Here is a 27,205-nt window from a genome sequence, read left to right as displayed (position 1 = left end):
AAACAATTCAGAATGTTGGGAGGCCAGAGGAGAGAATAATTCACTTCCAAGTGAAAGAGGCCAGAGGAGGGAATAATTCATTTCCAAGTGCACTTTGTTCCCTAGAGTAGACCTGATCCAGTGACAAACTAGCACACGTACAGGGGGATTAGACACTAGGCCATCCGATGGGAACGGAGATGTGCTTTTGCGTGCCTTCCCAGACTATCTGTAATGCTCTCCATGGGTATCATACTAAAAAAGCACCAGGGAGGGTGTGCCATAATCCCTGCCCTCAAAAAGTTACAAGTGGGGGAGATACGACTGACACAAATGATAATAATACTAAAAAAAGCCACAAAGACCAAAATCGCAAGCACCAACAAAGAGAAGCAGAAGTACCTTTTTCGAACCTGAGCTGGTCCAAAGGTGAACCAAATCAACCACAACCGCATACATAAGCCAACCGGCCATTTGACTCGCTATATTCAGCCCTCTGAGACAACAGAGGGAAAACAATCCCTTATTCACATTGTTAAATCAGACAAGAAGAAGCCAAGGGCCTCGTCATCTTGGCTATGAAGAGTAATGTCTGATATTATGACATTGTGATTAACAGAAGAGCTATCAATTCTATTAAACCACAAACGGCATATAGCAAAAAGCACACATGGGATCTTCCTGCAGCTGCCCTTCTATTCTGAGTGCTACCTATTTTTCATGGAAGAAAAAAGATTGGGTTTTCACTCATATCAGTTTTTCATTTGATTAACATGAAGCGGAGTTTCATTTTAACATAAAAAATTGGTTGATGAATACTGGCTCTGTAAGGCAACCAATATTTAAGCTTCATTAGGCTCCTGCCTAGTAAAATGGATATTAGGCAGACTATAATTAACCATTCCGAGTACAAGTTGCTAGACAACATAAAATTGTTTATATTTTCCAATTATTCCATTGGCTTCTTGCTTGATTTCTTACAGTCATGATGTTTTGGACTAGTAAAAATATTGATTGTGGTATTTTATGAGCTCTTACTATGCGCCCAGCACTGTACTAAGCACTGGAGCAGACACAGTATATGGGGATTACATCCAATCCCTGTTTCACACAGTGTTCAAAGTCTAAGTAGGAGGGAGAACAGGTATTTAAATCCCTGTTTTACAGAAGAGGGAGACCTGTAGATCCCTCACAATCTACAGTGTTTGTCCTATACCTTTCACCAAACCATCTACCTCCCCTCCTTAAAAACCCAGTTTAAAACTCACCTCCTGGCCCTAACACCATCAATCAAGTTACCCCAACTGCTCTTATTCTTCCACAATGTCTGAAATTTTATCACAGTTGTAACTGATTTTATAAAAGCTTCTATGTTTCTGCTGCTTGTGTTTAAACCTATCTGTAAGTCTGTCCTGCCTCCATTAAATCATAAACCCCTTGAGGGCAGGGACCATATCTTCTACTTCTAGAGAAGCAGCATGGCTCAATGGAAAGAGCATGGGCTTGGGAGTCAGAGGTGCTGGGTTCTAATCCCAGCCCTACCACTTGTCAGCTGTGTGACTTTGGGCAAGTTACTTCACTTCTCTGAGCCTCAGTTACCTCATCTAGAAAATGGGGATTAAGACTGTGAGCCCCATGTGGGACAACCTGATTACCTTGTACCCCCCCCACCCCCAGCGCTTAGAATAGTGCTTGGTACATAGTAAGTGCTCTAAAAATGCCATCATTATTATTATTACTTCTTTTTTGTTCCCCACAATGCTATACATTGCTTTGCACAAAGTAGATACTCATTATGCATTGACTGCATTGTGATTGCATTGTTATATGCAAACACAGCACTTCTGCACACAGCCGCAGTTTGTTTATTTATATTTGTGTCTGTCTCCCCCTCTAGACTGTAAACTCGGTGTGGGAAGGGAACATGTCTACCAACTCTTATATTGTACTCTCCCAAGTACTTAATACAGTAAGTACACGGTACTTACACACACGGTAAGTGCTCAATAAATACCATTGATCAATGGATTAACATGAAAATCCAGTTGGATGCAGGCAACTTCAACAAGACGGCAACTTCCCAATATAGACAATTACTTTGTATGTGTCAACTTATTTTCATAATGCTGCTATCAGAAGGGGTTATGGGTTTAAAAATTACCTTCCGGGATTTTGGTATGAGCAAGAACATTTGAAAAAGTAGCTATTTTACTGACATGTTACAATTGATCCAATAAAGCTATGCAAAAAAAGTAAAGAACTGCCTGCCTTAGTAAAATACATTTAAGTTTAATGTCAACAAGTGTCCACTTCAGCTGTTTCCAGAACACTACAAGAAACCAACAGCCTCCATTTAGAGAAAGGACTGAATTCCAGGCTTCAGTTTCACTCCCTGAAGACTCAATCAATCAACAATATTGAGATGCAGCGTGCCCTAGTGGAAAGAACCTGGGGCCTGAGAATCAGAGGACCTGGCTTCTAATCCCGGCTCTGCCACTGCTGTATGACCTTGGGCAAGTCACTTCACTTCTCTGGACCTCTCTTACTTCATCTGTAAAATGCAGATTAAGACTGTGAGCCCTGTATGTAACAGGGACAGTGTCCAACGTGGATTATCTTGTATCTACCCTCAGCGCTTAGTACAGTGCCTGGCACAGAGTAAGCACACTTAACAAATACCATTAAAAAAATTGAGTCTACTCTGTGCAAAGTACTCTACTATGCATTCGAGAGAGTACAATAGAGGCACGGGCAGTCTTTGGACTCCTCCCTCATCCCCAGTTCTGTGATTGTGCCTGTAGTGCAGGCCCAGAGGCTGCAAGTGGGGAAGGTAAAAGGTAGGGCAGTGGTCCCTACTAGGCTTTCTCCTCCTCTTCTTTCTCCTCCCCCTACCCCAGCCCCAACTTGTCCAGCCTGGTCCCTGCAGCTCTAATAAAAGAAAAATAATTGTGGTATTTAAGCACTTACAATTCAATCAGATTAGACACAGTCCTGGTCCCACATGAGACTCCTAATCGAAATAAAAGGGAGAACAGATCCCGACTCTGCCACTCGTCTGCTGTGTGACCTTGGGCAAATCACTTAACGTCTCTGTGCCTCAGGTACCTTATCTGTAAAATGGGGATTAAGACTGTGAGCCCTACATGGGACAACCTGATTACCTTGATTCTACCTCAGCGCTTAGAAGAGTGCTTGGCACATAGTAAGCGCTTAACAATTACCACAATTATTATTATTTTTATGTCTAATCCCCATTCTACAGATGAGGAAACATGGAAACAGAGAAGTCAAGTTACTTGCCCATGGTCACACAGCAGACAAGTGGCAAAGTCCAGATTAGAACCCCCGTCCCCCGACTCCCAGTTCGTGCTCTTTCCCTTAAGCCAAGCTGCTTCTCATGCTGCTCTGGAGGTCCCAACTGGGGAGGAGGCTGCAGCTGGAGAACAGGCCAACCTGACCATGTTCACTGGGCAGTGGAGGACGAGGGGAGGGTGCATAGAAGTTGGCATACAAGGACACAATTTCTGGGGAGAAGAGAGGGTGAGCGAAAAGAATAGAAGGGAACATGTCTACCAACTTTGTGGTAGTGCACTCTCCCAAGCGCTTAGTGCAGTGCTCTGTACACAGTAAGTGCTCAATAAATACCACTGATGGGGGTTAAATACCTGTTTGCCTGGAGGATTCACACATCCATTTTACTTCTGAGGAAGCACAGCTTAGGCCATAAAGGAGGAGAGTGTCCTAAGGCCAGGGAGGTAGAGTACTATAAATCATAAATGGAAGACTGCCTGTAAAAAAAAAAATCCCTGCCCTCAAGATGCTTATAGTTTGATGGAGGACTTTACAATCTAACTCAGTCTGAGTGGTAATCTCAGATATACTACAACTTGATACATAATCCTGGGTAAGTCACTGAAATGAGTTCAGATGTACTGCATCATATGGGACCTGCCACTTAAAACTCACCTTTCCGATCCCCTGTTTCTGTTTTCCCCCCTTGCAGGTGAGGGCAGGAAAATGGCAAGATGAGGGGAAGAGGAAGTGGGGAAGGAATTTACTTACCTACAGTGCTCAGCGGTAATGTGGGGACAGGCAGACATGTCCTGTCAAAAGTCACCAAACAATGCAGGTTGTATTCCAAGGGAGCGCATGAATTCTTTCAACGTTTCTGAATTAAGTATTTATTTATATATACTACGAAGATTACGCAGCTGTCTTTTGAGTCTGAAGATCATGCAGATGGTGAGGTTTTTTTTTTCATCTGTTTGCAGATATCATTGAGCAATTTGACTGACAATGCCTTCTGTTTCGGCCCCTGCAAAGGTTGCTCTTGGCTGCTCTGTTGCATTTGTTATCCACAGTGCCCGATTCACTTTTCATTTCTTCATCCTGGTGTTGCGATATTTCCAAAGTTTCCTCCAAGACTTCCATGTCTGACTGCCGCAAGATATGCTGCTGTCTCTCACCTTAGCGCAAGCCTGAGAGTCAGAGGTCCTGGGTTCTACTCCTGGCTCCGCCACTTACCTTCTGTGTGACCTGGGCAAGTCAGTTGCCTTCTCTGTGCCTCAGGTCCCTCATCTACAAAATGGGGATTCAATACCTGTACTCTCTCCTGATTATCTTGTACCTACTCCAGTGCTTAGTACAGTGCTTGGCACATAGGAAGGACTTAGCAACAAATACCATTATTATTATTATCATTTCAAATCTTTTGAAGTCACCCAGCCATCAAAAAGGTTGGATGCTAAAAGTGTCCTGGGCACCTTGTATTTGGTCTTAATACTGAGGCAATGTTGGTTGTCATACTCTGTCTCTGAGTCTCCCCAAAGACACACATATCTTCTTGATTCAGTTGGTTTTCCTTCGTGTCTATCATTACCCCACCAGACAACATGTTACCCAGTCAAAAGAATCCAACTCTGGATCACTGGTGTTGTTCCTCGCTTGACTGGAGGGGTTGCCAAGGGCAGGAGCGTGCATAATCTCAATCTTCTTCAAAATGGCTGTGACTCCATAGACCTTTGCTCTCCAAATCCTGATAAATTTCTAAGAGCAGCAGGTATTGCTTTCCAGTTGATGACGACAATGGTATTACTATGTGCCAAGCACTGTTCTAAGTGCTGGGATAGATACAAGGTTATCAGATTGTCCCACGTGGGGCTCACAGTCTTAATCCCCGTTTTATAGATGAGGCAACTGAGGCACAGAGAAGGGAAGTGACTTGCCCAAAGTCACACAGCTGGCAAGTGGAGGAGCCGGGATTAGAACTCACGACCTCTGACTCTCAAGCCCGTGCTCTTTCCACTAAGCCCCGCTGGAGTTGCCAGAGTTCAGTCCCACTGGTATTGTCAAAGGCTTCTGAGAAGGCGATGAACACCGTATATATGTCTCGATGTTGTTCCCTGTGTTTCTCCCGTTTCTGGGGTGCAGCGAAGGATATGTCGACTATGCCCTGCTGTGGTTTGAAGCTGCATTGTGATTCTGGGGATGCATGGCTACAGATGTCCTTTAGCAGTCAGCTCAGGAGGACTCTGGCTAGGATATGGCCAATAACTGATAGCAGTAAAATTCTGTGATGGCTTCCTCTGTCTGCTTTCTCCCCTTTCTTCTTGAAGATGATGATAATGGCGACATCTCTGAAATCCTGTGGCCTTCCCTCAGTGTTACATATGTGGAAGAGAGAGCCTGTACAGGTATAGATAATGTATGTTTTTAATGTACATTTTTAATGTACATCAAGAGGCAAGATGGCCTAGTGGAAAGAGTACAAGACTGGGGGTTGGGAGACCTGGTTCCTAATCTCAGTTCCACCACTTGCCTGCTCTGACTTGGGCAAGTCACTTAATTTATCTGTGCCTCAGTTTCCTCATCTGTCAAATGGGAAGTAAATACTGGCTCTCCCTCTCAATTAGAATGTGAGCCTCGTGTGGAAAAGGAATTATATCCAATCTAATTGTACTGATCTGCCCCTAGTGCTTAGGACAGTGCTTGGTACATAGGAAGCGCTTAATAATTAATCAACCAATGGTATTTGTTAAGTGCTTACTTTGTGCAGAGCACTGTACTACATGCTTACGAGAGGGTGATACAATAGAATAGGTAGGCATGATCTTTATCCACAATGAGTTTACAGACTGGAAGGGGAGACCGACATCAAAATCAACTGCAGATGGATATGTACATAAGTGCTGTAGGGGTGAAATTCAAAGTGCTTAAGGGGTAGAGCCCAAATGCCTAGGCAATACAGAAGGGAGGGCAAATGGTGGGAAATGAAGGCTTAGGCAGGGAAGGGGTCTTGGAGGAGAAAAGGTAGCAGGGGAAGAGCTGATCAAGTGCCTTAAAGGTATTGATGAGCTCCTGTTTGATGCCGATATGGAGGGGCAATCATTTGAAGTATTTAAGGAGTGGGAAGACGTGGATTGTGTGGGGTTTTTTCATCTTATGTTTTGAACAAATGATCTGGACAGCAGAGTTAAGTAAGGACTGGAGAGGGGAGAGACAGGAGGCAGCAAGGTCAATGAGGAGGTTGATGCAGTAGTTAAGGTAGGATAATGTTAAAGACTTGGGCCAGGCACAGTAGTTTAAATAGGGAGGAAGGGGCAGATTCTAAAAATGTGATCGTAGAACTGCCAAAATTTGGTAAACTGAATATGTGGATTGAATGAGAGATATGAGTTGAGGATAATGCCAAAGTTATGGGCTTGAGAGACACGGAGGAGAGTGGTGTTGTCCACAGTTATCATCCATACTTGTCCACAATTATTATTACTAATCAATCAGTGGTATTTGCGGAGCGCTTACTGAGTGCTTGGTAAAGTACAATATAACTCTAGTTTCTAGTCTGCATTAAGCACTGGCTATGTGCAAAAAATTAATAATAATAATAATAATAATAATAATGGTGGTATTTGTAAATTCTAGTTGATAATTGGGAATTAGCAGACACATTCCCTGCCAAATAAATCTTATATAGAGTTGCAAAGTTTTACACTCTTAAGCCCGTTCTTGGGTAGGGATTGTCTCTACCTGTTGCCGAATTGTACTTTCCAAGAGCTTAGTACAGTGCTCTGCACACAATAAGCGCTCAATAAATATGATTGAATGAATGAATGCAGAATTTTGATTTTGCTTTTCATTTACTAAGTTCTGCCGGACACCTCTGACCCCCAAAGATGAGACACTGTGAGTGGCTTTCAATCGCCTCTTCCTTCTCTAAATCTCCAATTTATATCAACAGCACCCAGAGCCATCTGTCCAATGTACAATCCTCCACAAGACATTGGTGATGGTACCTTCCATGGGCCTAGACTGGCCACTACTTGCCCAGAGTCTAGTGAGTATGGTGGCCAGCTTTTGCTTTTTTCTTCTTCATGCCCCCTTTCCATTTTTCCATTCTCTATGCCATCATGAATTCCTAGGGTCCACAGGATGGGGCGACGGGGAGAGGAAGACCTAGACGGAGGGAGGAGAGGAGGAATTTGCCTGATGGCTGAATATGCCTTCACTGTGGGAGTTGAGGTTGGGGAGAGGTAAGGACTCACCAGGAGGTCAGGGGTCCAAAGGGGCCTCTCAATGGCCACAGTAACGTTATTGGGAGCCAAGCCAGACTCCACAACTTTCTCAAGGTTGGGAAGATTGCAGAGGTATTTTCATCTGGGATTGTTGACTGGACTGGAAAGGAGACGGAGGACTGCTCCCTCCCAGCACTGTTTGTATTGCATATTTTTACCTTAACTTGGATGGTAGAACTTTCATTTGCTCTTATTGTTGTTTGTGATTTATTTTCACTTTCTGTGTCTGTTCCCCCCACCACATAGACTGTGTGTCCTTTATGGTTCATCTTGTATCGACTCCATTGCCCTGTAATTAGAGAAGCAGCGTGGCTCAATGGAAAGAGCACGGCCTGGGAGTCAGGGGTCATGGGTTCCAATCCCGGCTCTGCCACTTGTCAGCTGTGTGACTTTTGCCAAGTCACTTAACTTCTCTGTGCTTCAGTTCCCTCATCTATAAAATGGGGATTAACACTGTGAGCCCCATGTGCGACAACCTGATTACCTTGTATCCCCCGCCCCTCAGCACTTAGAACAGTGCTTGGCACATAGTAAGCGCTTAACAAATACCACCATTATTATTATTAATTTTCTGCACACAGCCAGTGCTTAATGCAGACTAGAAATTAGAAGTTTTTAATCCTCTCCATATTTTTGATTCTTCATTGTTAAATGCTGTAAGGTAGGAGTTATTGAAAACAATCATCACATCCCCACCACATAGCTGGGTGTAAAGCCATCTGGTTGTGGTTAATTTCATATCAGAGAGGATAAATGTTTCCTCCTCTCAAAAACTCAAAAAACCTTCCTCTGCAAATCAAAGGCAACAGTAATTCCCCAAAGAACAGCTGAGCTTAAATGTTGAACAGCATTCAGATCTCTGTATTGCCCAGCTAAAGCACATTTCTAACAAAAAGAAAAATTCTCTAACACTAGATGCTTTTCCGGGTAGTAACATATTGGTAAGCACGGCACCAAACTTTATTCACTGGATGTCTTTTTCTTAAGTAAATTTGAAATCATATTTATTGAGCACTTACTCTGTGCAGAGCATTGTATTAAGTGCTTGGGAGAGTATAATAGAGTTAGCAATAGTAGTATTTATTAAATGCTTACTGTGGGCAGAGTACTGTACTAAGCACTGAGAAAGAGTGCTCAGGTGGGAATTAGACATGGACCCTGCCTGCAAGAGCTCACAGGGTAAGAACAAATATGCGGAAGAGGATTGGAGACAGGATAAAACATTAAAACGGCCTAAGAAACAAGGACAAGTACACAATATACAAAATTACAACACAAGTCGGTAGGGAACTGTAGCTAGAGGAGCAGAATTTCAGGCTCCCAGTTATTCAGATCCCCTCTCAGTGTCGCACCTGGAGAGTTTCCAGTACTCTACCAGTCTCAGTTATGGGAGGGAGAGTCAAGCAGAGCCCTTTCCATTCCATTCCTAGCTTGGCCAGTGGCTAGTGAGTGGAAAGCAATCTGCTACATGTCAAAACTCACCCATGCTGGGCAGCAACGGCACAGGACAGAGTCGAGGGTGGGGACTCAACTTTACTGGGTGGAAGGCGGCAATGGTAAATCACTTCCATATTTTTACCAAGAAAATTCTATGGATACACTACTGGAACGATTGCAGATGGAGAGCAGGGCGTTCTGGGAGAGATGTTTCCGTGTTATCGCTATGGGTCGGAAACGACTTGATGGCATAAGACAAGAGTCCACAGCATACCTACAGCCACAGCAATGGCTACCACAGCCACTAGCCTTCCCAAGGTTACAGGAGGCCCTATTCTGCAGGTGCTGTTCTGTTCACTGCAGTTGAGGTGGCAGAAAGCAGGACGGGATGGAGTCTCTTCGATGGTGTGGAGGGGAACCAGTATAGGTTCTGGGAAGCAGCATGGCTAGAATGTAGAGCACGTCGGGGGCAGGGTCCCTGGGTGGCAGGAAGGAAATGCAGGCCCCTTGACCATGGTCAAGAGGGGTCAAGAAGCACAGTAACAGCTTGTATACACAGCCCGGTGCACACAGGCCGTGGTGTTAAGTGGGGGCAAGGGTGTGCAGGGACACGATCCCTGCCTTCAAGAAACCTAAGAGTCTAGCAGGGGAGACAGATATTCAAATAAATTACGGGAAGGGGACGAAACAGAGATCATAAGGGCTACGAGGAGAGGATGCAGGGGCAGATGCAGAGGGGTGAGGAGCGAGTACCCGAGTGCTTAGGGAATATGAAAGTATTGAAGTGGCAGGAGTGGGGAAACCAGGGTAGGGAGATGGGAGATAGTCAGGGAAGACCTCCTGGAAGAAATGTGATTTTAGAAGGCCTTTGAAAATGGGGAGAGAAAAGTAAGTAGGTTGGCTTGAGAGGAGTGAAGTGTGTGACCTGAGGTGGAGTAATGATAATAATAATTATAGTATTTGTTAAGCACTTATTATGTCAGGCACCGTACGAAGTGCTGGGGTGGATACAAGCAAATTGGGTTGGACACAGTCCCCTGTTCCATGTGGGGCTCACAGTCTCAATCCCCATTTTACAGATGAGGTAACTGAGGTAGAGAGAAGTGAAGTGGTTTGTCTAAGGTCAAACAGCAGACAAGCGGCAGAGCCAAGATTAGAACCCAGGTCCTTCTGACTCCTAAGTCCGTGCTCTATCCACTACGCCATGCTGCTTCTCAAGGAAAGGAGAGTAGAAAAGGAGTGAGGATGAGTAGGGGGAGAGAGCCGATTGCATGTCTTAAAGCCAATGGTCAGGAGTTTCTGCTTGATGGGTAATCCTGGAGGTTTTGGAGGAGTGGGGAAATATTAAAAAAAATGTTTTAGAAAAACATGTTTTAACAGAGCAGAGAGAGAACAGAGGCAGGAATGCCTGGGAAGAAGTCAACAAGTTACTTGATGAAAGTACCTGAGGTATAAAAGCAGAAAAGGTCCTCAAATATTGTCTGAATTTAGTAAGCATCTCTGCCAGCTGCAACTAGGCAGCCTGCCCTCCCATGTGGACATAGCAAAGCATGACACCCAACCAGGAGTAGCAAAAGAGGGGACAAACAATATTTGGCCACCATTTCCCTCCTCATGGGAGGGAACTCCATTTCAGCCCATATCTGTCAGGTGGGGAGTAGAACCAGAATGAGCTATAGGCAGCAGGCCCTGAGAGGCCAGATCCACCCAGGACATCTAAGACCCAAGGAACCCTAGATTAAATGAAATCATTCTGGGCCTTCTCCTGGGTGGGAATGAATGGACAAGCCAAGCTGCTTCTCGACTCAACTACCATCTTTATGTGAATGATTCCCAAATCTACATCTTCAGGCCTGATTTCTCCCCTTCTCTGCCAAAACCCACCAATGGACAAGCCGAGCTACTTCTCTACTCAACTACCATCTCTATGTGAATGATTCCCAAATCTACATCTTCAACCCTGATTTCTCCCCTTCTCTGCCAAAACCCACCAAAACCCGTCTCTCCACGACTCTCCCATCACTATAGACAGCACCACCATCCGTCATGTCTCACAAGCCTGTAACCTTGCAGCTATCCTCAACTCATCTCTCTCCTTCAACCCACTTAATCTGTCCCCAAATCCTGTCAGTTTAATCTTCCCAACATCACTGAAATCCACTCTCTTCTCTCCATCCAAACTGCTACCACGTTAATCCAACCACTTCTCCTATCCCACCTTGATTACCACATCAGCTTCTTTGCTGACCTTCCTGCCTCTTGTCTCCTCCTACTCCAGTTCATACTTCACTCTGCTGCCCGGAACATTTTTCCACAAAACTATTCAGTCTGTGTTTCCCCACACCTCAAGAATATCCAGTGGTTGCCCATTCACCTCCACATCAAACAGAAACTCCCTATCACAGGCTTTAAAGCACTCAAATTGCCCCCACCATCAATCAATCAACTGTATTTACTGAGCACTTACTATGTGCTTGGGGGAATGCAATATTACAGAGTTAGTATACAAGTATCCTGCCCACAGCCTCAGAGCTTACAACAGTGCTTGGCACATAGTAAGTGCTTAACAAATACCATTATCATTATTATTATTATTATGAGCTTACATTTTACCTCTCTGATTTTCTACTACAGCCCAGCCCATACAGCCTGCTCCTCTAATGCCAACCTACTCACTGTAACTCGATCTTATCTATCTCTCCACTGACCTCTCTCCCATATCCTGCCCCTGGCCTGGAACACTCTCCATCTTCATATCCGATAGACGATCCATCTCCCCACCTTCGAAGTTGAATTAAAATCACCTCTCCTCAAAGAGGCCTTCCCTGACTACACCCTCATTTCCCCTTCTCTTTCTCCCTTCTATGTCATCTTTGTCCTTGCATTGGCATGCTTCTTCAGCCCCACACCACTTATGCACATACCCAAAATATATTTATTTATATTAATGTCTGTTTTCCCCTCCAGTCTGTAAGCTTGTTGTGGGCAGGGAACATGTCTACCAACTCTGTTATATTGTACTCTCTCAAGTGCTTAGCACAGTGCTCTGCACACAGTAAGCACTCAATAAATACGAGTGATTTTATTTATTTATATCCCTCTAGACTGTCTTCTTGTTATGGATGGAGAAGGTATCTTCTAATTCTGTTGTACTGTACTCTCCCAAGTGTTTAGTACAGTGCTCTGCACATAGTAAGTGCTCAATACAATTGAGATATATACAGATATCTATAAATATATATAATACACAAGTGGATAAATATGCAGCAAGTAAGTAATTTATGTCCACTTGTCTTCCCCATTAATTGGAAGTTCAAGTCAGGGATCAGTCATTACTTTATAAGACATCAAAACTCCAAATGCCAAGTATAGTACTCTGTATACAATAAGCACATAGCCAATACAGTAAGTTTTCCTGTTGCCGAATTGTACTTTCCAAGTACTTAGTACAATGCTCTGCACACAGTAAGTGCTCAATAAATACAACTGAATGAATATGGGGAGTGTGGTATTGTGTTGTAGTACTCACCCTGTGCTTAATGCCATGGTCACAGTGGTTTGTTTTGTGCCGTATCCCCCATCTCCTCCAGAAGGCTCTCCTCAGTTGATTTCTAATCTCCCCACTTTGCCCATATCTCCCCATATCTATCCAACTGCTATTTCAGCAATTCTGTGACATCTAGACACTCACAATTCTAGTGGCACCAAGTCACAATAGGCGCTGGCTTTTCAGGACAGAACCTTATTCTGAAAAACCTGAAATGGAGAGTGAGGCAGCCTCTCTAATTCTGGAACGGTCCCCACTGCAATTGAGGTGTCTGGCTATCTTATCCTGAACCCTGCACATGTGTCTCCTCAAGGGACAGCAAATTAAAAGGAGGCAGAGGCATGAATAGAACTGTGCTGGCAGTTTGAGCTGCAAATGTAGTCTTCAACTGCTGAAGTCCAGGAGGAGGAAGTGACAGAAGCTCACCATGACCTAATTGGTCTATGTACCTTTCCCTTACCAAGTATTGTTTTGCCAACTAGAGTTTTGATTATCCAGTCAATGGAAGGTATTTATTGAGCACTTACTGTGTGCAGAGCACTGTACTACACACTTGAGAGAGTTCAAAATAACAGAGTTGGTAGACACGATCCGTGTCCTCATGGAGCTTACAGCTCCTCATGGAACTTACAGACTAGAAGGGGAAACCGACATTAAAATAAATTACAGATGGGTACATTCTTATGTATTGTGGGGCTGTGAGGGTGGGAGAAAGGGGGACAGACACAAGTACATAGGTGATGCAGGAGGAAGGGCTATTACAGGAAAGTGAGGGCTTACTTGGGGAAGGTTTCTTGGAGATATGATTTTGGTAGGACCTTGAAGATGGGGAGAGAGGTGATCTGTCAGATATGAAGAGGAAGGGAGTGCTGAGTTAGAGGGAGGACATGGGCAATGGGTCGGGGGTGAGAAAGACCAGACTGAGGTGCAGTGAGAAAGTGGACTCAACTGCATATATCTTCATCACCTTATTTATTTTGTTGAATGAGATGTACATCACCCTGATTCTATTTTTTGCCATTGTTTTTATGAGATGTTCTTCCCCTTGACTCTATTTATTGCCATTGTTCTTGTCTGCCTGTCTCCCCCAATTAGACTGTAAGCCTGTCAAAGGGCAGGGACTGTCTCTATCTGTTGCCGATTTGTACATTCCAAGCGCTTAGTACAATGCTCTGCACATAGTAAGCGCTCAGTAAATACTAATGAATGAACGGACATGCGAAGAACAAAGCATGTGGGCTAGGGTGCAGTAGGAAATTGGCAAGGTATGGTAGGAGGGGGCAAGTCGATTGAGTATTTTAAAACTGATGGTAAGGAGTTTCTGTTTGATGTGGAGGTGGATTGGCAACCAGCCTAGTGGATGAAGCATAAGCCTGGGAGTCGGAGTACCTGGGTTCTAATCCCAGCTCTGCCACTTGTCTGCTGTGTGACCTTAGGCAAATAACGTCACTTCTCTGTACCTCAGTTACCTTATCTGTAAAGAGGGATAAAAACCTATGCCCTCCTACATAGACTATGTCCCTGTAATTGGGACAGGGACTGATTATTTCCCTCTAGACTGTAAGATCATTGTGGGCAGGGAATGTGTCCTTTTACTGTTGTATTGTACCCTCCCAAATGCTGAGGACAGTGTTCTGCACACAGTAAGTGCTCAATAAATACGACTGAATGAATGAATGAGCCATTGGAGGTTTTTGAGGGGGCCGGTGGGGGCCATGGACTGAGCGGATTTTCAGCAGAATGATCTGTGAAGCATAGTAGAGTATAGACTGGAGAGGGGAGAGACAGGAGGCAGGGAGGTCAGCAAGGATGCAATGAAAAGTCTGCAAACCATTTAGGCCACCCCAGTACACCAAACCACTCAAAAACTAAAATGAGGAACCCCAGATTTCTGAAGCCACATCATCACCTGCTATTTTGCATCACCTGTGCTCTCGTTCACCACCTGTCGTACTCCAATTGCAAGGGTCAGATGGATGTATGGCATCGACTCAACCCACGCGTGGTCTTGTGTTGTGCTGCATGCCGTTAAACTCCAGATTCACTGCTCAAAGTTTTTCTCCCGATTTAGTTGTAATGTCTCAGTTTCACACATAATCACGGCCTCTACTCAAAGAGTGAGGGAGCAATTGGTGAAAAATGAGCAGTGGATGAGGTCTAGGAAAGAGAGTGGTTTCTAGTCATGAATGCCAGCCCTGTGGGGGCTAAGGTGACCACTGCCTCTTCCTCCTTCCCCTGCAGATTCCCAGCTATGTTGTGTACACAGGCAGCACAGTATAATGACATCATACAGATGAGGGGTGGTTGGGGCAATTTCTCCCCACCTAAGGGTGACCTAATGTCTGAATCCAGCCCTGCATTTTTAGTTCTGAGAATGCTTAGTTTGGACTACCTCAAACCTCCTCAAACCCAGCGGGTCTGAAACTACAGGCTCCATAATCCCATAAACCTTTAAATTTTACCAATCCCGAAGAGATGAATCCATCGACAGTATATACTGAATGCTTACTGTGTGCAGACTGCTGTACTAAGTGCTTGGGAGAGTACACCACAAGAGTTGGTAGGTATGATCCCTGCCCTCGAGGAGCTTGCAGTCTAAGGGACTGGATTCAGGAACCTAACTCCTGTGGTTCATTCATTCAATCGTATTTATTGAGCGCTTACTGTGTGCAGAGCACTGTACTAAGCACTTGGGAGAGTACAATACAACAATCAACCGACACATTCCCTGCCCACAGTGAGCTTACAGCCTAGAGATCTTAAGTGCTTACTATGTTCCAGGCACTGCAGTAAGCACTGGGGTGGATATAAGCAAATCGGGTTGCACACAGTCCCTGTCCCTTGTGGGGCTCAGAGTCTCACGCCCCATTTTACAGATGAGGTAACTGAGACACAGAGAAGTAAAGTGACTTGTCCAAGGTCACAAAGAAGACTAGTGGCGGAGTTGGGATTAGAACCCATGACCTTCTGACTCCCAGGCCTGGGCTCTACCCCCTGCCCCTTGTTGCCTCTCACTAGTATGTTGGGGATAATTCGACCTAGGTCTGCCACTGCTACAAAAGTCATGGAGCACCGACAGAAGCCCTAAGCATGACCTGACCCCTTCAGATTCAGGCTAGACTGTGCCCGAGGTGCTGACGGCTTTAGCTCTCCTGCTCCACACCGCCAAACACAAGAGGAAGAAGCCCCTCTGTCACAGCCATAGAAGGGGCTAAAAATCAGCAAGCACAAAATGCCCTTTGGGGGTCTTTAAAATACTGAGCAGAAGTTCAAAAAAAACTCTGTGGAACAATGTGAAGTGGTCAACAGGGGGATCTGCAATACAGCTTGTGGCTCAGTTACCTCATCTGTAAAATAGGGCTTTAAGCCTGTGAGCCCCATGTGGGACATGGATTGGGTCCAATCTGAAGCTCTCCCTCTAGACTGTAAGCTCATGTGGCCAGGGAATGCTTCTTTTTCCTCCTGCCTCCAGGATATCTCCACCTGGATGTCGGCCCGCCACTAAAACTCAACATGAGCGAGACTGAGCTCCTCATCTTCCCTCCCAAACCCGGTCCTCTCCCAGACTTCCCTATCACCGTGGATGGCACGACCATCCTTCTCGTCTCTCAGGCCCGCGATCTCGGTGTCATCCTTGACTCGTCTCTCTCGTTCACCCCACGCATCCTATCCGTTACCGAGACCTGCCGGTTTCACTTTTACAATATCGCCAAGATCCGCCCTTTCCTCTCCACCCAAACGGCTACCTTACTGCTACGGGCTCTCGTTATATCCCGGCTAGACTACTGTGTCAGCCTTCTCTCTGATCTCCCTTCCTCCTCTCTCGCCCCGCTCCAGTCTATTCTTCACTCCGCTGCCCGGCTCATCTTCCCGCAGAAACGATCTGGGCACGTCACTCCCCTTCTTAAACAACTCCAGTGTTTGCCTATCGACCTCCGCTCCAAACAAAAACTCCTCACTCTAGGCTTCAAGGCTCTACATCACCTTGCCCCTTCCTACCTCTCCTCCCTTCTCTCTTTCTACCACCCACCCCGCACGCTCCGCTCCTCTGCCGCCCACCTCCTCACAGTCCCTCGGTCTCACCTATCCCGCCGTCGACCCCCGGGCCACGTCCTCCCGCGGTCCCGGAACGCCCTCCCTCCTCACCTCCGCCAAACTGATTCTCTTCCCCTCTTCAAAACCCTACTTAAAACTCACCTCCTCCAAGAGGCCTTCCCAGACTGAGCTCCTCTTCTCCCTCTACTCCCTCTACCACCCCCCCTTTACCTCTCCGCAGCTTAACCCTCTTTTCCCCCCATTTCCCTCTGCTCCTCCCCCTCTCCCTTCCCATCCCCTCAGCACTGTATTCGTCCGCTCAACTGTATATATTTTCATTACCCTATTTATTTTGTTAATGAAATGTACATCGCCTCGATTCTATTTAGTTGCCATTGTTTTTACGAGATGTTCTTCCCCTTGACTCTATTTATTGCCATTGTTCTCATCTGTCCGTCTCCCCCGATTAGACCGTATGCCCGTCAAACGGCAGGGACTGTCTCTATCTGTTGATGACTTGTTCATTCCAAGCGCTTAGTACAGTGCTCTGCACATAGTAAGCGCTCAATAAATACTATTGAATGAATATTGTTATATTGTTCTCTCCCAAGAGCTTAGTACAGTGCCCTCCACACAGTAAGTGCTCAGTAAATACCACTGATTGATTAAAACAGGTAGTAGAGTTTCAGACAGCTCTTTGAAGTTGAACCCTTAAATTTATAATGGTGTCTTTCCCCGTATATGATTAACTATATGATAGCAGATGGTTACTATCTCTTTACAACTCCCCAGTGCCTAGAACAGGGCTCTGGTCACAATAGAGCCCAAATAAATACTTGATTGAATACTGAAATAACACTCCACACAGTCAAAGGTCACTGGAGCCAATCACTGGACCCAATCCCTCAACCAGGGGCTTGTTCAAGCCTCTCTTTTGGGCTTCAAATAAAATGATGCACTGCTTGGAATTTTGTACAGTGTGCAATCACCTCACACCAGGATAGAACAGTACTCAGTTTGAGATTCTAGTTAATCCCCTGCCCTCCATTATGGGTAGCAAAAGAAAACAAGAGACAATCAGTACTGCAGATTATTCTTTAGTCAGGTGACTAAAAATGTCATTGAAGCTGTTACCAACAAAGTTACAGCCAATGGAATTTAAAGTAAAACAAGCTCCTTAAAACAAGTACAATCGCACAGAAATCTAACACAGTATGGGCCTTAAACATAAGGCACAGAAAAAGTAACATTCAGTTAGGCTCCAAATTGTTCATTAACTTATATAACTCCAGGATACTGGCTACATTTTCTTCTGAATAATTCTTCCCTTTTCAGAGTCATCAGCTTTACATTCAGAACCTAACGGGCTCCAAATTCCCCAATTTGCTTAGAAACAGTAGCATCCATCTGATGACCACAACCTTACACCTGAAACGGAACCGCTAAAAAACTACCATCATCCTGCCTGGCATAGGTTTCCTGACCCCAGGCTGTATACTGATGAAGTAAATATTCCACAGGGAACCACTCTTCATTCATTACAGGACTAATAATAATAATAATAATGTTGGTATTTGTTAAGCACTTACTATGTGCAGAGCACTGTTCTAAGCATTGGGGTAGATACAGGGTAATCAGGTTGTCCCACTTGAGGCTCACAGTTAATCCTCATTTTACAGATGAGGTAACTGAGGCACAGAGAAGTTAAGTAACTTGCCCACGGTCACACAGCTGACAAGTGGCAGAGCCGGGATTCAAACCCATGACCTCTGGCTCCCAAGCCCGGGCTCTTTCCACTGAGCTACGCTGCTTCCCGTCTGCTGGGCGAATCATCATAACAGTGACCGTTCTGTGTAAGGATCTCACCATCTCAAGTGCACATTAAGGTTCAGACAGTCTCAGTCTGCCAGGGCTTTCTCTGCCTTCCACTGGTGAACCTTGGGAGTCCCTCGAGGCTCAGTTCTGGGTTCCCTTCTATTCTCGGTTTACACCCACTCCCTTGTGGAGTTCACCCTGTGATCGACTCCCAAATCTACCGCTCCAGCACTGAGCTCTCTCCTTCTCGGCTACCTCACATCTCCTCCTGTCTCCTGGACATCTCTATACGGATGTCCGCTGGGACCTCAGCAAGCTCAGCAGGTTCTAAATAGAACTCCCCGTCTTCCCTCTCATATCCTCTCCTCCACCAGACTTTTCCATCACGGTAGACAACCCCCCTTCCTCCAAGCCCAAAACCTTGGCATCATCTTTGACTCCTCTCCCTTTTACACCCCCATATTCAATTAGTAAATCCTGTCAGTTCTTCTTTCACGACATCTCCAGAATCCACCCCTTCCTGTCCAGTCTCTCCCCTCTATAGTCTTCACTCTGCTGCCTAGATCATTTTCCTAAAACATCATTTTGCATACGTCTCACCACTCCTGAAAAACCTCCTTTGATTGTCCATCCCTCCCCACATCAAGCAAAAACTCCTGACTGACTCCGAGGCTGTCAATCGACTCTTCCTCGCTTCACTCCCACGGCACCCTAGCTTGCGCACTTTGCTCCTCTCGAGCCAACCTACTCACTGTGCTCTCCTCATCTTCAGAGCCCTTGTGAAATTCCTCCCAGATTAATCTCTCATCTCCCCACTAAATCAATCAATTGTATTTACTGAGTGATTACTGTGAGCAGAGCACTGTACTAAGTGCTTGGGAGAGTACAATATAACAGACTTGGTAAACACATTCCCTGGCCACAACAAGCTTATGGTCTAGGTACCACTTCAGCCCTTACCCCTCGCCTAAACATTTGGGTACTCACCCACCCACCTCCTGCTGTAGCACTTCTGTAAATAACTTTATACTCTATTGCTTTTCCTTAACCATAATTTATGTTTGTGTCTCTCTCACCCACTAGATTATAAACTCCTTGAGGGGAAGTATCATATTTACCATATCTATTGTACTCTCTCAAATGCTTAGTATAGTGCTCTGCACAGAGTAGGTACTCAATAAAAAAAACTATTGATTGATTATTACTACTATTAGCAGTAATTTCACTATATTGGTGACAGAGATTTGAAGCATTTTAATAAAAATAGTCAGGATGTTCTTTTTTAGAATAATATTGTATTTTAAGTTACCTACAACATAAGGCTTCACAGATAGACTGTTGTACAGAAGCATGTACTTTATCTAATGTCGTTACAGGCTTGGATAGCAGTCAAGATGTCAGTATCTTGCCAGGTAAGAAATTAATAGGGTGACAACCTGCACCCTTTGGACTAGGAAATGAAAAGCTGAAAATCTGTTTGGCGGCCTTCTCTGAAAGAGGCATAATATGAGTTCATCTTTCTATTCCACCATTATGAGAGCTTACAGCTGGAGGATCAGAGAGAAGCAATCAATGGAATTTCCTGAGTACTCACTTTGCGTACACCACTGTACTAAGCACTTGGGAAAGTACAATACAACAGAGTTGGTAGACGTGGCCTCTGCCCCAAGAAGCTTACAGTCCACATGGGGAGACAGGCATTAAAATAAATGACAGATAGGGGAAATCATACAGTATAAGGATATGTACCCAACGCTGTGGGGCTGGGGTGAGTATCAAAGTGCTTAAGGGGTAAATAGCCAAGTGCATAATTCTGGTATTTGTTAAGCACTTACTGTGTGCCAGGCACTATACTGAACGATGGGGTGGATACAAGCAAATCGGGTTGGACACAGTCCCTGTTCCACATGGGGCTCCCAGTCTTAATCCCCATTTTACAGATAAGGAAACTGAGGCCCAGAGAAGTGAAGTGACTTGCCCAAGGTCATACAGCAGACAAATGGTGGAGCCGGAATTAGAACCCAGGTCCTTCTGACTCCCAGGCCGTGTTCTATCTGCTAGGTCATGCTGCTTCTCTTAGCTGGTGCAGAGGGGAGGATGGGAAGGGGAACTGAGGGCTTGGAAAGGGAAAGTGTCTAAGAGAAGATGTGGATTTTAAGGGTTTGGGAGGTGGGGAGAGTGGTGGACTATTGGAATATGAAGTAGAAGGGAATTCCAGGCCCGAGGGAGCATGCTGGCAAGGGGTCAGTGGCAGGATAGATGAGATTGAGGTACGGTGAGGAGGTTGACATTAGAGGAGCGGAGTGTGTGGGCTGGGATGCAGTAGAATATCAGCAAGGTATGGTACTATACTAAGCGCTTGGGAGAGTACAATATAACAGAGTTGGTAGACATGTTCCCTGCCCACAACGAGCTTACAGTCTAGATGATGAACTAGACTTGACCCACCCCAGCTCTATTTTCTGCCATCTCCAGTCCCAGTTTCCAACAACCTTAGGACAGTCTGGCCCCCATGTCCACCGCCCCCAGCGCTCTTCACCTAGTCTAGACTGTGAGTTCATTATGGGCAGGGAACATGTCCACTAATTCTGTTGCATTATACTCTCCCAAGTGTTTAGTACAGTGCTCTGCACATAGGAAGTTCTCAATAAGTATGACCGATTGATAGTCCCTGCCATCTCCAGCCGGCCCTGGCCTCGTAGTCATAACCAACCACCTGCTCTCCTTTCTCTTGGCTCTTGCTCCCTCTCCACCCCCTCACTGTGAGCTCTACCCACGTATGCTGTCCACAATTGCTCTGGGCTATTAGCTATAATGATACAGTGAAACAGGGTCTCAGTAGATGATGCAGCAGAGGAGTTGACAGCTAGGAGACAATGGAAGCAGAAAGCCCTTCCTAGTGAGTTGTGTCAGGTACAAGGGGGGCCTTTTAGAGCAGAGGCTCTGAGAAGATCATCATACCCAAAAGCCAAATGAAAAACAGCATCAGGTAATGCAAACAGCAAATGCCACAGTCCGGCAAAGGATAATCTTCCCATTATTATAATTATTATTATTGTACTTGTTAAGCACTTACTATGTGCCAAGCAGTGTTCTAAGCACTGGGGTAGATACAAGTTAATGAGATTGGACACAGTCTCTGTCCCACACTGGGCTCACACTCTTAATCCTCATTTTTTACAGATGAGGTAATTGAGGCACAGAGAGGTTAAGTGACTTGCCCCAGGTCACACAACAGACAAGTGGCGGGGCCAGGATTAGAACCCAGGTCTTTTTGACTGTCAGGTCCATGCTCTATCCATTAAGCCATGCTGCTTCCCATGTGCCCAGTGTATTAGGGCTTGTCTTTTTAGCCGTGCCCACTAGATAAAAATCTCACTTCCAGTAACATCATCTTTGAACCAGAGGACTGTTTATTTGCAGAAAATCTAGGTAAAACTGTTATTGAATGGGACTTGTCTAAATTGCAGGGGAGGCGGGGAGAGAGAAAGAATAAAAATCAACAACACATGCTTCTGAAGCCAGCACTCTTTCTGTGGTAATAGAAAGCATTATTTGTTGTGGACTTTTGCCAAGTAAAATTGTGGTAGAACAGTGGTTTATGGATAAACCACTGAAAAAATTTGGATTCTCTTATCATGCTAAACATTTTGACTGCTCGTCAACAACATAATGTCACAACTTAAATTATTTAAAGTACACTTCTTTCCATAAAGGAAAAATTTTACTTTTTTTTCTGGTTTCAAGAGCCTAGGAAAATGTTTCAATCTTTTAAAAATTGGTACCCTGTTCCCATCATATTCCACTAAACAGCTCCCAGGGGTGGGGGGAGTGGGGAGGAAAAGGGAAAAGAAGGTCCAACCATTTTGTCAAGCTAGGGTGTTTTGTTGTTTTTTTGGTGGGGGGGAGGGGGTTATGGTATTTGTTAAGCACTTACTATGTGCCAGGCACTGTACTAAATGGAGGGGTAGATACAAACTAATCAGATTGGATACAGTCCATCTCCCCCATGGGACTCACAGTATTAATCCCTGTTTTACAGATGAGGTAACTGAGGCACAGAGAAGCAAAGTGCCTTGCCCAGGTCACACAGCAGAGAAGTAGCGGAGCCGGGGTTAGAATCCAGGTCCTTCTGAATCCCAGGCCTATGCTCTATCCACTAGGTCATGCTGCTTCTCCATACTCCTCGATCATGGTCAAGGTTCTAAATAGCCCACTACTATGAGAATTGTGAATTGGCAAGTTGTCCATAGAAAAGTGTGAAGTCAGCCTATGGACTAAGAAAGAAAATTATAAAGTGGTGGGTAGAGAAAGAAGGTGGGGAGGAAGGAAGAAGAGGGTGGAGGAGGAGAGAAAGAAGGGGAGAGAAGGAAAGGAGCAGAGGAGGAGAGAAGGAATGGGGGAGAGATGAGGTGCGGAGGAGAGCAGAAATGGGGAAGAGAGAATGAAGGGGAAGAGAGAATGAAGGGGAGGAGAGAATAGAGGGGGGAGAGAATAGAGGGGGGAGAGAATAAGGTGGCGAGAGAATAAGGCAGGGAGAGCAGGAATGGGGAAGGAGACCAAGAATGGCGGGAGGAAGAACAGAGGAGGAGAGGAGTCAGGGGGGAGGGGAGAAAGAACGTGGGGAGGTGGAGAGGAAGAAGTAATGACCGACCTGACTCCACATCCAACTGAAAACTCCAATCAGATAAATGTCATTGGAATTCAGTCAAAAAGCATGCTGGGGGAATGGCCTCCTGAGATACCAACTTCCTCTGTTACAGTATGGCCCTAGGCACCCAACCAAACCTGAATTTCATGTAACTTGGGAGCAAGTGTTTGGTAACCCTTGGAGATGATATATCTTGGGGTAAATATCATATTCCACGAATAATCTTTCATTATGTGCATAATAGAGTTATTCAATTAAAATGCACAATCAAGATGGAGCCCTGCTCGGGCTGGAGATGGATAGATGACCTCATCTTGGACTAGGGACGGGTGGTTGCATTCCCCTCAGGTTAGGCCTCCTTGGCCCACCACTAGAACTTCTGTCTCTGGAACTCACAAACACCCACTGGCATGCTATCTCCAGTCCCCCAGAAGTCAGACTGGGCCCAGCTGGGCACAAGCAAAGGAAAATGAGCACCAGGCTAAGTTTACCCTCTCACTTACTGGGCTCTAGCTGGGTAAGGTTGGGCTAGGCCAGACTGGCTCCAAGAATCCTGACCCCAGTAGATGTCTAAATCCTGACATTACTGTGATCCAACTCTACTATTTAGAAGAAAATCTGTAGAAAAAGCCAGACTGGAAGGGATCTCTAGATCACCCCAACCACGCCTTTACTACAGCTAAGGAACATCCGAGCTACATTATCTAAACAAAGTCCCTCCAAATGGAGTTATCTAATCTTCTACTTTATTCATGCAGCAAGGATGTTGGATGGCTATCAGACACTCTTGAACATACTTCAGGAGCTTTTAGCCAATCGACAACCGAATCGTCCCTCCATGTGAAGTGGCAGCTGAGAGAAGAGCAAGCTGGTGGGGGAAGCTTCTGGTTGGGCTTCTCCCCTTGCTGTCCTGTCTACCCCACCTTCACATACACACACACACACCTCCCCACACTGCTGTACCCTACAATTTGACAGAACCCTTAGACTAGTCTTTTGTTAACCTGCAAAGATGATGATGATTCCTTGGCCTCCTTCCATAAAAACAAGAGCAGGGTTTCCTTGATGTGATTTGTCAAAACTTTCTTACCTTGTCTTAACATTTCCACTCAACCTTTTTCACTTTCTTTTGTTCTAGCACTTACATATTTACTTCTACCCATCTCCAGCACTTCCATATATGTGATTTGTCAAATGTACATTCAATTATTGCTTTTTGACTACTCTGCTTGTAAATGCTTTTGTGTCTGCCTCCCCAGTTAGAATACAAGTTCCTTGTGGGTAGGGAATGTGTCGCTTGCTTTGTTACTTCCCACGCTTAGTACAGTGCAGAGCACCCAGTGGGCACTCAATAAATGCTTCTACTGCGACTACTATTCCTACTTACTCTCAGTGGCCAATTGTTCAGGTGATTATCCTGAACTACCTTGGGTTCCATTAACATATTCATACTTGGACTCTCATAGCAAATATTAAGACAATATAATCATCATAAAGGATGTCTTCTGCATTCTCTCCAAAATGCCCATATATATTTTGGGGGTTACTTTAATGGGCTGGTGGGTCCTAAGCAAAATTTAAAATAATGGGCTTCCTTTGCTTTAAGAAAATAAGCTCTCACCATCACTGTCCCTCTACCCTACTCTCAGCCCTAATGTTAATACAGGGTGAAGAGGGTAAACAAGGAGAAGGCAAGCAGCGTGGTCTAGTGGATGGAACCCAGACCTGGGAGTCAAAAGGACCTGGGGTCTAATCCTGACTCCACTATTTGTTGCTGTGTGACCTAGGGCAAGTCACTTCACTTCTCTGTGCCTCAATTCCCTCATCTGTAAAATGGGGATTAAGGCTGTGAGCCTCACGTGGGATGTGGATGGTGTCCAACCTGATTAGCTTGTATCTATCCCAGTGCTTAGTACAGGGCCCGGCACATAGTAAGCTTAACAAATACCATTTAAATAAAGGGGCGGGGGAGGGAAAGGAACATCCAAATGCTGCCCCTCTGCTGCCATCAGGTCAAGGATTATACAATGGCAGCGGTGGACCACAGACAATGAAGACTCTGGTATTCAGTACAGTGCTCTGCACACAGTAAGCACTCAATAAATTACCACTGATTGACTGATTGATCTGGACAATGGCCTGTTTACAAAATACAGAGCCTGAATCAGACCAGAATATACAAGCCAAGGTCCGCCCACGGAAAGAGGAAAGGAGACATGATTTTTTTTCCCATTTTAGATACCACTCATTCATTCATTCATTCCTTCAATAGTGTTTATTGAGCGCTTACTATGTGCAGAGCACTGTCTAAGCACTTGGAATGTACAATTCGGCAACAGATAGCGACAATCCCTGCCCAATGACGGGCTCACAGTCTAATTGGGGGAGTATTGTACTGTAGTGCAGTGTGGCTCAGTGGAAAGAGCCCGGGCTTGGGAGTCAGGTCACGGGTTCGAATTCCGGCTCTGCCACTTGGCAGCTGTGTGACTGTGGGCAAGTCACTTCTCTGTGCCTCAGTGACCTCATTTGGAAAATGGGGATTAACTGTGAGCCTCACGTGGGACCACCTGATGACCCTGTATCTCCCCCAGCGCTTAGAACAGTGCTCTGCACATAGTAAGTGCTTAATACCAACATTATTATTATTATTATTATTATTAATCCCAATACAGTTCGCCTCTGTGGCTGAGCCTTGACCCTAATGAGTCATGTTCAGTTTGGGGTCTGTTGCAGGGGGTGGGACAGCTAGATTTTTTTTCCTCCATGGGAACACTAGACCTCATATAAAACAGAATTAATCACATCATTTCTGGGTAGCTTTTTGGTATTTTCACAACAATCTTTGTAGGAAAAATCCTCTTTTCCCTGCAAAAACTAAGCATTCCCTCTTCCCCTTGATCATTTTTTATTCTTGTTTCAAGATCACCATTTTGACATTTTTAACACCTGTTAGAGTCTTTTTATTTAAAAAGTTGCAATTTTCTCTAGGACCTGCTCCCCAATCTAACAGTAGGAATTTAATTTTCTCATTTGCTCTGAACTCCATGTTGAACACACAAGCTTCAACTCCCAACATGTCTCCACATGATTCTGTCACTTTGCCAAAGCCAAATGATGGCTGCCAGCCATCAACCTGTAGGGCGAGGTGGAAGCAACATTTTCAAGCTGGCAGAGACAGTTGGATGAGAAGCTAAAGGGAGACGAGAGTCTCCATGCTCCTATCTACATTTACTGGTGTCTAAAATACAACCTGCAAAATGACAGCTTCTGTCGATAGGAGGATAAGCTAAACAGTGTCTGAAATGTTTTGACTGAATCTAACATACACCTACTTTGGATTATTATAAATGTCACAAATTTCTTCAGATAACTGAACAAATACCTTAACCAGTACTTGATACAAAGAAAGGGTATTTGATATCCTTTGATCTATGAAGAAAGGATAATGTGCAACTTTTAAGTCCTATCATTATATTCAGAGCCAACAGCAGTCCTGAATGTCTCAAATCAGTTATCAATAGCATTTATTGAGCACTTACTCTGTGCTAAGCACTGTACTAAGCTTGGTAGAGTACAAAAGAGTTAGTAGACATGATCACAGTCCTCAAGGATCTTACAAATCTTGTAAGGGAGACAGACACTGAAGTGTGCAGCGTAGCTTAGTGGATACAGCACAGGCCTGGGAGTCGGAAGGACCTCTGTTCTAATCCCGGCTCGGCCACATATCTGTTGTGTGACCTTGGGCAAGTCACTTCACTTTTCTGGGCCTCGGTTACCTCATCTGTAAAATGGGGATTAAGAGTGTGAGCCCTATTGTGGAATAAGGACTGTGTCAAATCCAATTAATTTGTACCCATCCAGCGCTTAGAAGAGTGTATGGCACATAGTAAGTGCTAAACAAGTACCATTATTATTGGCATTATTATTAAGTAGGAGGAAGCAATAGAGTATAAGGACATATAGTTAAGTGCCACAGAGGAGGTGAGGTGGGTACCTAAATGCTTAGGTAACACTTGAATGAAGTGGCTGGGGGGATGGGGGAAGGATACAGGGTAAGGAGATGAGAGATTTATCAGGGAAGGTCTCCTGGAGTATCTGTGATTTCCTTGAAGACAGACATGGCAGGGGTCTCCAGGTGTGAAGACAGAGGGAGTTCCAGTCAATCAGTCA

The 27,205-nt window shown here is 45.0% G+C and overlaps 1 protein-coding gene and 1 non-coding gene across 2 annotated transcripts in view; one reads left to right on the top strand and one right to left on the bottom strand.

Moving 5' to 3' along the window:
- Positions 1-27,205, bottom strand: part of VGLL4 (vestigial like family member 4) — a 152,153-nt gene that overhangs the window by 72,658 nt on the left and 52,290 nt on the right. The window lies entirely within an intron of this gene.
- Positions 8,885-9,022, top strand: LOC114806869. The gene has a single exon (XR_003754925.1). It is a non-coding gene; the product is annotated as a small nucleolar RNA SNORA7 (small nucleolar RNA).

The sequence above is a fragment of the Ornithorhynchus anatinus genome, chromosome X1 (assembly GCF_004115215.2).
Source record: "Ornithorhynchus anatinus isolate Pmale09 chromosome X1, mOrnAna1.pri.v4, whole genome shotgun sequence".
Taxonomy (NCBI): domain Eukaryota; kingdom Metazoa; phylum Chordata; class Mammalia; order Monotremata; family Ornithorhynchidae; genus Ornithorhynchus; species Ornithorhynchus anatinus.
The sequence above is the reverse complement of the archived record's forward strand: the minus strand, read 5'-3'. Positions and strand labels throughout refer to the sequence as shown.